This window comes from Taudactylus pleione, unplaced genomic scaffold, assembly GCF_031769625.1.
Source record: "Taudactylus pleione unplaced genomic scaffold, aTauple2 ptg000473l, whole genome shotgun sequence".
Lineage (NCBI taxonomy): Eukaryota > Metazoa > Chordata > Amphibia > Anura > Myobatrachidae > Taudactylus > Taudactylus pleione.
Window position 1 is genome coordinate 6,943,111 of NW_028284875.1, and position 12,210 is coordinate 6,955,320.

At 33.6% G+C, this 12,210-nt stretch overlaps 2 non-coding genes across 2 annotated transcripts; both read left to right on the top strand.

Moving 5' to 3' along the window:
* The first annotated feature begins 7,266 nt into the window (after positions 1–7,266).
* Positions 7,267–7,359, top strand: TRNAI-UAU (transfer RNA isoleucine (anticodon UAU)). The gene is given in 2 exon segments: positions 7,267–7,304; positions 7,324–7,359. It is a non-coding gene; the product is annotated as a tRNA-Ile (tRNA).
* Positions 7,360–10,290: 2,931 nt separating this feature from the next.
* On the top strand, positions 10,291–10,383 carry TRNAI-UAU (transfer RNA isoleucine (anticodon UAU)). Its single transcript is given in 2 exon segments — positions 10,291–10,328; positions 10,348–10,383. It is a non-coding gene; the product is annotated as a tRNA-Ile (tRNA).
* The last annotated feature ends 1,827 nt before the right edge of the window (positions 10,384–12,210 follow it).

The following is a 12,210-nucleotide window of genomic DNA, read 5'->3' on the forward strand; positions in this document are numbered from 1 at the left end:
TTACTTTAGTTAGTCAACAAAATGGAATGCAAAAGACTACCTCTTTATTGGTAAAAGAGTTGCATCAATCTGTTTTGCTGCAATGTAACATGAGGGTCCACACTATTAGGTCTGGTTAGTACAATCACATTTCATGCTGGGATTTGTAAAGCAAAGAACACAAATAAACGGCTTTCCTATATCGCAACAATTAATGATTATACTAATGAAAAAATCAGTTTCACACAAAGATGTTACTAAGCCCCACTGGCCTAATGGATAAGGCACTGGCCTCCTAAGCTAGGGATTGTGGTTTCAAGTCTCATCTGGGCTTTATTTCATCCATATAATTACTGGAAATGTTCCCTTGATACTGCACAAATGGCTCCACCAGAAACTTTTATCTGCTTAACAATCCGGTACTGTTCAGCTTGCAAAATGATGGCCCTGTATCTAAAAGCAGACATTTATCCTGATGACATTGTGGATTAGTTTGCGGATAAGTTTGCTATCACCTGGGACAGTGGCTTCAAGTCACATCTAGGATACATGTTCCTTTGATGCTCATTCTCATTCTAGAAGTTATGCTTTTTTTCAATGCAGGTGACTGTCTTAATGGTATTGCATGAAATCCATATATACCAAAACATACCTATTAAGTTTTAATTGCAATTTAATATCAGAGTGGCTACAAAATAACAATGTCTATGGCAATTGCTGATGGGTTTCTTGAAGTCCTTTCATCCATGTCATCAAAAGGGTAATTTTCTGCTTTTTATATTTATTTGGACAATGACTTTACTGACAATTTAGGTGCTACAGACCAAAAAAACAATGTTTACCTTTAAATATAGAACACAAGTGAGATTTAACTTATTTTTATTTAAAGATACTGCACTTTTTGGTATTATAGTGTATATTTTCCCTATGCAACATTAAAGTTACATATATTTATAGCAAATATTATTTAAGATAAATAAACCGGAATTATTTATAAACAGGAATTATTTTACAATTTTGATAATATTGAACTGTACAGCAATGGCATGAATTCATTGCAATATACACCTAAGGATACATAAAACTGGGCAATAACACAAATGCACAATATAATTGATTAACTTATGATCAGAATATTACTTTTATTAGGTACTTTAGTATTGGGTGCAGTAGTTTAGTGGATTTAAAAAGTAACTAATTTAAAATTAATAAACCAAGTTAATATACTTAGTCAACTCGATGCTAAAATCACTCAACTAAAAATAAGACACTTTGACCATGTGCTCATGTGGTGCAATCGGTCAGCGCGCAGTACTTATAAGACAGTATCTGTTGAGCAATGCCGAGGTTGTGAGTTCAAGCCTCACCTGGAGCAAATGTAATTTTTTTTCTAATGTCATCAGTTAATGATTATCATCTGCTAGCTGAACATCCTGATATGAAGGCAGAAAAAAATCACAAACATGACTGTTTTTAAGGTACCAGTACACACATCTGCTTTGGTTCATATGCACTGTAAACATTACTTTAGTTAGTCAACAAAATGGAATGCAAAAGACTACCTCTTTATTGGTAAAAGAGTTGCATCAATCTGTTTTGCTGCAATGTAACATGAGGGTCCACACTATTAGGTCATGTTAGTACAATGACATTTCATGCTGGGATTTGTAAAGCAAAGAACACAAATAAACGGCTTTCCTATATCGCAACAATTAATGATTATACTAATGAAAAAATCAGTTTCACACAAAGATGTTACTAAGCCCCACTGGCCTAATGGATAAGGCACTGGCCTCCTAAGCTAGGGATTGTGGTTTCAAGTCTCCTCTGGGCTTTATTTCATCCATATAATTACTGGAAATGTTCCCTTGATACTGCACAAATGGCTCCACCAGAAACTTTTATCTGCTTAACAATCCGGTACTGTTCAGCTTGCAAAATTATGGCCCTGTATCTAAAAGCAGACATTTATCCTGATGACATTGTGGATTAGTTTCCGGATAAGTTTGCTATCACCTGGGACAGTGGCTTCAAGTCTCATCTAGGATGCACGTTCCTTTGATGCTCATTCTCATTCTAGAAGTTATGCTTTTTTTCAATGCAGGTGACTGTCTTAATGGTATTGCATGAAATCCATATATACCAAAACATACCTATTAAGTTTTAATTGCAATTTAATATCAGAGTGGCTACAAAATAACAATGTCTATGGCAATTGCTGATGGGTTTCTTGAAGTCCTTTCATCCATGTCATCAAAAGGGTAATTTTCTGCTTTTTATATTTCTTTGGACACTGACTTTACTGACAATTTAGGTGCTACAGACCAAAAAAACAATGTTTACCTTTAAATATAGAGCACAAGTGAGATTTAACTTATTTTTATTTAAAGATACTGCACTTTTTGGTATTATAGTGTATATTTTCCCTATGCAACATTAAAGTTACATATATTTATAGCAAATATTATTTAAGATAAATAAACAGGAATTATTTATAAACAGGAATTATTTTACAATTTTGATAATATTGAACTGTACAGCAATGGCATGAATTCATTGCAATATACACCTAAGGATACATAAAACTGGGCAATAACACAAATGCACAATATAATTGATTAACTTATGATCAGAATATTACTTTTATTAGGTACTTTAGTATTGGGTGCAGTAGTTTAGTGGATTTAAAAAGTAACTAATTTAAAATTAATAAACCAAGTTAATATACTTAGTCAACTCGATGCTAAAATCACTCAACTAAAAATAAGACACTTTGACCATGTGCTCATGTGGTGCAATCGGTCAGCGCGCAGTACTTATAAGACAGTAACTGTTGAGCAATGCCGAGGTTGTGAGTTCAAGCCTCACTAGGAGCAAATGTAATTTTTTTTCTAATGTCATCAGTTAATGATTATCATCTGCTAGCTGAACATCCTGATATGAAGGCAGAAAAAAATCACAAACATGACTGTTTTTAAGGTACCAGTACACACATCTGCTTTGGTTCATATGCACTGTAAACATTACTTTAGTTAGTCAACAAAATGGAATGCAAAAGACTACCTCTTTATTGGTAAAAGAGTTGCATCAATCTGTTTTGCTGCAATGTAACATGAGGGTCCACACTATTAGGTCTGGTTAGTACAATCACATTTCATGCTGGGATTTGTAAAGCAAAGAACACAAATAAACGGCTTTCCTATATCGCAACAATTAATGATTATACTAATGAAAAAATCAGTTTCACACAAAGATGTTACTAAGCCCCACTGGCCTAATGGATAAGGCACTGGCCTCCTAAGCTAGGGATTGTGGTTTCAAGTCTCATCTGGGCTTTATTTCATCCATATAATTACTGGAAATGTTCCCTTGATACTGCACAAATGGCTCCACCAGAAACTTTTATCTGCTTAACAATCCGGTACTGTTCAGCTTGCAAAATTATGGCCCTGTATCTAAAAGCAGACATTTATCCTGATGACATTGTGGATTAGTTTCCGGATAAGTTTGCTATCACCTGGGACAGTGGCTTCAAGTCTCATCTAGGATGCATGTTCCTTTGATGCTCATTCTCATTCTAGAAGTTATGCTTTTTTTCAATGCAGGTGACTGTCTTAATGGTATTGCATGAAATCCATATATACCAAAACATACCTATTAAGTTTTAATTGCAATTTAATATCAGAGTGGCTACAAAATAACAATGTCTATGGCAATTGCTGATGGGTTTCTTGAAGTCCTTTCATCCATGTCATCAAAAGGGTAATTTTCTGCTTTTTATATTTCTTTGGACACTGACTTTACTGACAATTTAGGTGCTACAGACCAAAAAAACAATGTTTACCTTTAAATATAGAGCACAAGTGAGATTTAAATTATTTTTATTTAAAGATACTGCACTTTTTGGTATTATAGTGTATATTTTCCCTATGCAACATTGAAGTTACATATATTTATAGCAAATATTATTTAAGATAAATAAACAGAAATTATTTATAAACAGGAATTATTTTACAATTTTGATAATATTGCACTGTACAGCAATGGCATGAATTCATTGCAATATACACCTAAGGATACATAAAACTGGGCAATAACACAAATGCACAATATAATTGATTAACTTATGATCAGAATATTACTTTTATTAGGTACTTTAGTATTGGGTGCAGTAGTTTAGTGGATTTAAAAAGTAACTAATTTAAAATTAATAAACCAAGTTAATATACTTAGTCAACTCGATGCTAAAATCACTCAACTAAAAATAATACACTTTGACCATGTGCTCATGTGGTGCAATCGGTCAGCGCGCAGTACTTATAAGACAGTATCTGTTGAGCAATGCCGAGGTTGTGAGTTCAAGCCTCACCTGGAGCAAATGTAATTTTTTTTCTAATGTCATCAGTTAATGATTATCTTCTGCTAGCTGAACATCCTGATATGAAGGCAGAAAAAAATCACAAACATGACTGTTTTTAAGGTACCAGTACACACATCTGCTTTGGTTCATATGCACTGTAAACATTACTTTAGTTAGTCAACAAAATGGAATGCAAAAGACTACCTCTTTATTGGTAAAAGAGTTGCATCAATCTGTTTTGCTGCAATGTAACATGAGGGTCCACACTATTAGGTCTGGTTAGTACAATCACATTTCATGCTGGGATTTGTAAAGCAAAGAACACAAATAAACGGCTTTCCTATATCGCAACAATTAATGATTATACTAATGAAAAAATCAGTTTCACACAAAGATGTTACTAAGCCCCACTGGCCTAATGGATAAGGCACTGGCCTCCTAAGCTAGGGATTGTGGTTTCAAGTCTCATCTGGGCTTTATTTCATCCATATAATTACTGGAAATGTTCCCTTGATACTGCACAAATGGCTCCACCAGAAACTTTTATCTGCTTAACAATCCGGTACTGTTCAGCTTGCAAAATTATGGCCCTGTATCTAAAAGCAGACATTTATCCTGATGACATTGTGGATTAGTTTCCGGATAAGTTTGCTATCACCTGGGACAGTGGCTTCAAGTCACATCTAGGATACATGTTCCTTTGATGCTCATTCTCATTCTAGAAGTTATGCTTTTTTTCAATGCAGGTGACTGTCTTAATGGTATTGCATGAAATCCATATATACCAAAACATACCTATTAAGTTTTAATTGCAATTTAATATCAGAGTGGCTACAAAATAACAATGTCTATGGCAATTGCTGATGGGTTTCTTGAAGTCCTTTCATCCATGTCATCAAAAGGGTAATTTTCTGCTTTTTATATTTCTTTGGACACTGACTTTACTGACAATTTAGGTGCTACAGACCAAAAAAACAATGTTTACCTTTAAATATAGAACACAAGTGAGATTTAACTTATTTTTATTTAAAGATACTGCACTTTTTGGTATTATAGTGTATATTTTCCCTATGCAACATTAAAGTTACATATATTTATAGCAAATATTATTTAAGATAAATAAACCGGAATTATTTATAAACAGGAATTATTTTACAATTTTGATAATATTGAACTGTACAGCAATGGCATGAATTCATTGCAATATACACCTAAGGATACATAAAACTGGGCAATAACACAAATGCACAATATAATTGATTAACTTATGATCAGAATATTACTTTTATTAGGTACTTTAGTATTGGGTGCAGTAGTTTAGTGGATTTAAAAAGTAACTAATTTAAAATTAATAAACCAAGTTAATATACTTAGTCAACTCGATGCTAAAATCACTCAACTAAAAATAAGACACTTTGACCATGTGCTCATGTGGTGCAATCGGTCAGCGCGCAGTACTTATAAGACAGTATCTGTTGAGCAATGCCGAGGTTGTGAGTTCAAGCCTCACCTGGAGCAAATGTAATTTTTTTTCTAATGTCATCAGTTAATGATTATCATCTGCTAGCTGAACATCCTGATATGAAGGCAGAAAAAAAATCACAAACATGACTGTTTTTAAGGTACCAGTACACACATCTGCTTTGGTTCATATGCACTGTAAACATTACTTTAGTTAGTCAACAAAATGGAATGCAAAAGACTACCTCTTTATTGGTAAAAGAGTTGCATCAATCTGTTTTGCTGCAATGTAACATGAGGGTCCACACTATTAGGTCATGTTAGTACAATCACATTTCATGCTGGGATTTGTAAAGCAAAGAACACAAATAAACGGCTTTCCTATATCGCAACAATTAATGATTATACTAATGAAAAAATCAGTTTCACACAAAGATGTTACTAAGCCCCACTGGCCTAATGGATAAGGCACTGGCCTCCTAAGCTAGGGATTGTGGTTTCAAGTCTCCTCTGGGCTTTGTTTCATCCATATAATTACTGGAAATGTTCCCTTGATACTGCACAAATGGCTCCACCAGAAACTTTTATCTGCTTAATAATCCGGTACTGTTCAGCTTGCAAAATTATGGCCCTGTATCTAAAAGCAGACATTTATCCTGATGACATTGTGGATTAGTTTCCGGATAAGTTTGCTATCACCTGGGACAGTGGCTTCAAGTCTCATCTAGGATGCATGTTCCTTTGATGCTCATTCTCATTCTAGAAGTTATGCTTTTTTTCAATGCAGGTGACTGTCTTAATGGTATTGCATGAAATCCATATATACCAAAACATACCTATTAAGTTTTAATTGCAATTTAATATCAGAGTGGCTACAAAATAACAATGTCTATGGCAATTGCTGATGGGTTTCTTGAAGTCCTTTCATCCATGTCATCAAAAGGGTAATTTTCTGCTTTTTATATTTCTTTGGACACTGACTTTACTGACAATTTAGGTGCTACAGACCAAAAAAACAATGTTTACCTTTAAATATAGAGCACAAGTGAGATTTAAATTATTTTTATTTAAAGATACTGCACTTTTTGGTATTATAGTGTATATTTTCCCTATGCAACATTGAAGTTACATATATTTATAGCAAATATTATTTAAGATAAATAAACAGAAATTATTTATAAACAGGAATTATTTTACAATTTTGATAATATTGAACTGTACAGCAATGGCATGAATTCATTGCAATATACACCTAAGGATACATAAAACTGGGCAATAACACAAATGCACAATATAATTGATTGACTTATGATTAGAATATTACTTTTATTAGGTACTTTAGTATTGGGTGCAGTAGTTTAGTGGATTTAAAAAGTAACTAATTTAAAATTAATAAACCAAGTTAATATACTTAGTCAACTCGATGCTAAAATCACTCATATAAAAATAATACGCTTTGACCATGTGCTCCTGTGGCGCAATCGGTTAGCGCGCGGTACTTATAAGACAGTATCTGTTGAGCAATGCCGAGGTTGTGAGTTCAAGCCTCACCTGGAGCAAATGTAATTTTTTTTCTAATGTCATCAGTTAATGATTATCATCTGCTACCTGAACATCCTGATATGAAGGCAGAAAAAAATCACAAACATGACTGTTTTTAAGGTACCAGTACACACATCTGCTTTGGTTCATATGCACTGTAAACATTACTTTAGTTAGTCAACAAAATGGAATGCAAAAGACTACCTCTTTATTGGTAAAAGAGTTGCATCAATCTGTTTTGCTGCAATGTAACATGAGGGTCCACACTATTAGGTCTGGTTAGTACAATCACATTTCATGCTGGGATTTGTAAAGCAAAGAACACAAATAAACGGCTTTCCTATATCGCAACAATTAATGATTATACTAATGAAAAAATCAGTTTCACACAAAGATGTTACTAAGCCCCACTGGCCTAATGGATAAGGCACTGGCCTCCTAAGCTAAGGATTGTGGTTTCGAGTCTCATCTGGGCTTTATTTCATCCATATAATTACTGGAGATGTTCCCTTTATTCTTGCTTGATACTGCACAAATGGCTCCACCAGAAACTTTTATCTGCTTAACAATCCGGTACTGTTCAGCTTGCAAAATTATGGCCCTGTATCTAAAAGCAGACATTTATCCTGATGACATTTTGGATTAGTTTCCGGATAAGTTTGCTATCACCTGGGACAGTGGCTTCAAGTCACATCTAGGATACATGTTCCTTTGATGCTCATTCTCATTCTAGAAGTTATGCTTTTTTTCAATGCAGGTGACTGTCTTAATGGTATTACATGAAATCCATATATACCAAAACATACCTATTAAGTTTTAATTGCAATTTAATATCAGAGTGGCTACAAAATAACAATGTCTATGGCAATTGCTGATGGGTTTCTTGAAGTCCTTTCATCCATGTCATCAAAAGGGTAATTTTCTGCTTTTTATATTTCTTTGGACACTGACTTTACTGACAATTTAGGTGCTACAGACCAAAAAAACAATGTTTACCTTTAAATATAGAGCACAAGTGAGATTTAACTTATTTTTATTTAAAGATACTGCACTTTTTGGTATTATAGTGTATATTTTCCCTATGCAACATTAAAGTTACATATATTTATAGCAAATATTATTTAAGATAAATAAACAGGAATTATTTATAAACAGGAATTATTTTACAATTTTGATAATATTGAACTGTACAGCAATGGCATGAATTCATTGCAATATACACCTAAGGATACATAAAACTGGGCAATAACACAAATGCACAATATAATTGATTAACTTATGATCAGAATATTACTTTTATTAGGTACTTTAGTATTGGGTGCAGTAGTTTAGTGGATTTAAAAAGTAACTAATTTAAAATTAATAAACCAAGTTAATATACTTAGTCAACTCGATGCTAAAATCACTCAACTAAAAATAAGACACTTTGACCATGTGCTCATGTGGTGCAATCGGTCAGCGCGCAGTACTTATAAGACAGTATCTGTTGAGCAATGCCGAGGTTGTGAGTTCAAGCCTCACTTGGAGCAAATGTAATTTTTTTTCTAATGTCATCAGTTAATGATTATCATCTGCTAGCTGAACATCCTGATATGAAGGCAGAAAAAAATCACAAACATGACTGTTTTTAAGGTACCAGTACACACATCTGCTTTGGTTCATATGCACTGTAAACATTACTTTAGTTAGTCAACAAAATGGAATGCAAAAGACTACCTCTTTATTGGTAAAAGAGTTGCATCAATCTGTTTTGCTGCAATGTAACATGAGGGTCCACACTATTAGGTCTGGTTAGTACAATCACATTTCATGCTGGGATTTGTAAAGCAAAGAACACAAATAAACGGCTTTCCTATATCGCAACAATTAATATTTATACTAATGAAAAAATCAGTTTCACACAAAGATGTTACTAAGCCCCACTGGCCTAATGGATAAGGCACTGGCCTCCTAAGCTAAGGATTGTGGTTTCAAGTCTCATCTGGGCTTTATTTCATCCATATAATTACTGGAGATGTTCCCTTTAGTCTTGCTTGATACTGCACAAATGGCTCCACCAGAAACTTTTATCTGCTTAATAATCCGGTACTGTTCAGCTTGCAAAATTATGGCCCTGTATCTAAAAGCAGACATTTATCCTGATGACATTGTGGATTAGTTTCCGGATAAGTTTGCTATCACCTGGGACAGTGGCTTCAAGTCTCATCTAGGATGCATGTTCCTTTGATGCTCATTCTCATTCTAGAAGTTATGCTTTTTTTCAATGCAGGTGACTGTCTTAATGGTATTGCATGAAATCCATATATACCAAAACATACCTATTAAGTTTTAATTGCAATTTAATATCAGAGTGGCTACAAAATAACAATGTCTATGGCAATTGCTGATGGGTTTCTTGAAGTCCTTTCATCCATGTCATCAAAAGGGTAATTTTCTGCTTTTTATATTTCTTTGGACACTGACTTTACTGACAATTTAGGTGCTACAGACCAAAAAAACAATGTTTACCTTTAAATATAGAGCACAAGTGAGATTTAAATTATTTTTATTTAAAGATACTGCACTTTTTGGTATTATAGTGTATATTTTCCCTATGCAACATTGAAGTTACATATATTTATAGCAAATATTATTTAAGATAAATAAACAGAAATTATTTATAAACAGGAATTATTTTACAATTTTGATAATATTGAACTGTACAGCAATGGCATGAATTCATTGCAATATACACCTAAGGATACATAAAACTGGGCAATAACACAAATGCACAATATAATTGATTAACTTATGATTAGAATATTACTTTTATTAGGTACTTTAGTATTGGGTGCAGTAGTTTAGTGGATTTAAAAAGTAACTAATTTAAAATTAATAAACCAAGTTAATATACTTAGTCAACTCGATGCTAAAATCACTCATATAAAAATAATATGCTTTGACCATGTGCTCCTGTGGCGCAATCGGTTAGCGCGCGGTACTTATAAGACAGTATCTGTTGAGCAATGCCGAGGTTGTGAGTTCAAGCCTCACCTGGAGCAAATGTAATTTTTTTTCTAATGTCATCAGTTAATGATTATCATCTGCTACCTGAACATCCTGATATGAAGGCAGAAAAAAATCACAAACATGACTGTTTTTAAGGTACCAGTACACACATCTGCTTTGGTTCATATGCACTGTAAACATTACTTTAGTTAGTCAACAAAATGGAATGCAAAAGACTACCTCTTTATTGGTAAAAGAGTTGCATCAATCTGTTTTGCTGCAATGTAACATGAGGGTCCACACTATTAGGTCTGGTTAGTACAATCACATTTCATGCTGGGATTTGTAAAGCAAAGAACACAAATAAACGGCTTTCCTATATCGCAACAATTAATGATTATACTAATGAAAAAATCAGTTTCACACAAAGATGTTACTAAGCCCCACTGGCCTAATGGATAAGGCACTGGCCTCCTAAGCTAAGGATTGTGGTTTCGAGTCTCATCTGGGCTTTATTTCATCCATATAATTACTGGAGATGTTCCCTTTATTCTTGCTTGATACTGCACAAATGGCTCCACCAGAAACTTTTATCTGCTTAACAATCCGGTACTGTTCAGCTTGCAAAATTATGGCCCTGTATCTAAAAGCAGACATTTATCCTGATGACATTGTGGATTAGTTTCCGGATAAGTTTGCTATCACCTGGGACAGTGGCTTCAAGTCACATCTAGGATACATGTTCCTTTGATGCTCATTCTCATTCTAGAAGTTATGCTTTTTTTCAATGCAGGTGACTGTCTTAATGGTATTGCATGAAATCCATATATACCAAAACATACCTATTAAGTTTTAATTGCAATTTAATATCAGAGTGGCTACAAAATAACAATGTCTATGGCAATTGCTGATGGGTTTCTTGAAGTCCTTTCATCCATGTCATCAAAAGGGTAATTTTCTGCTTTTTATATTTCTTTGGACACTGACTTTACTGACAATTTAGGTGCTACAGACCAAAAAAACAATGTTTACCTTTAAATATAGAGCACAAGTGAGATTTAACTTATTTTTATTTAAAGATACTGCACTTTTTGGTATTATAGTGTATATTTTCCCTATGCAACATTAAAGTTACATATATTTATAGCAAATATTATTTAAGATAAATAAACAGGAATTATTTATAAACAGGAATTATTTTACAATTTTGATAATATTGAACTGTACAGCAATGGCATGAATTCATTGCAATATACACCTAAGGATACATAAAACTGGGCAATAACACAAATGCACAATATAATTGATTAACTTATGATCAGAATATTACTTTTATTAGGTACTTTAGTATTGGGTGCAGTAGTTTAGTGGATTTAAAAAGTAACTAATTTAAAATTAATAAACCAAGTTAATATACTTAGTCAACTCGATGCTAAAATCACTCAACTAAAAATAAGACACTTTGACCATGTGCTCATGTGGTGCAATCGGTCAGCGCGCAGTACTTATAAGACAGTATCTGTTGAGCAATGCCGAGGTTGTGAGTTCAAGCCTCACCTGGAGCAAATGTAATTTTTTTTCTAATGTCATCAGTTAATGATTATCATCTGCTAGCTGAACATCCTGATATGAAGGCAGAAAAAAAATCACAAACATGACTGTTTTTAAGGTACCAGTACACACATCTGCTTTGGTTCATATGCACTGTAAACATTACTTTAGTTAGTCAACAAAATGGAATGCAAAAGACTACCTCTTTATTGGTAAAAGAGTTGCATCAATCTGTTTTGCTGCAATGTAACATGAGGGTCCACACTATTAGGTCTGGTTAGTACAATCACATTTCATGCTGGGATTTGTAAAGCAAAGAACACAAATAA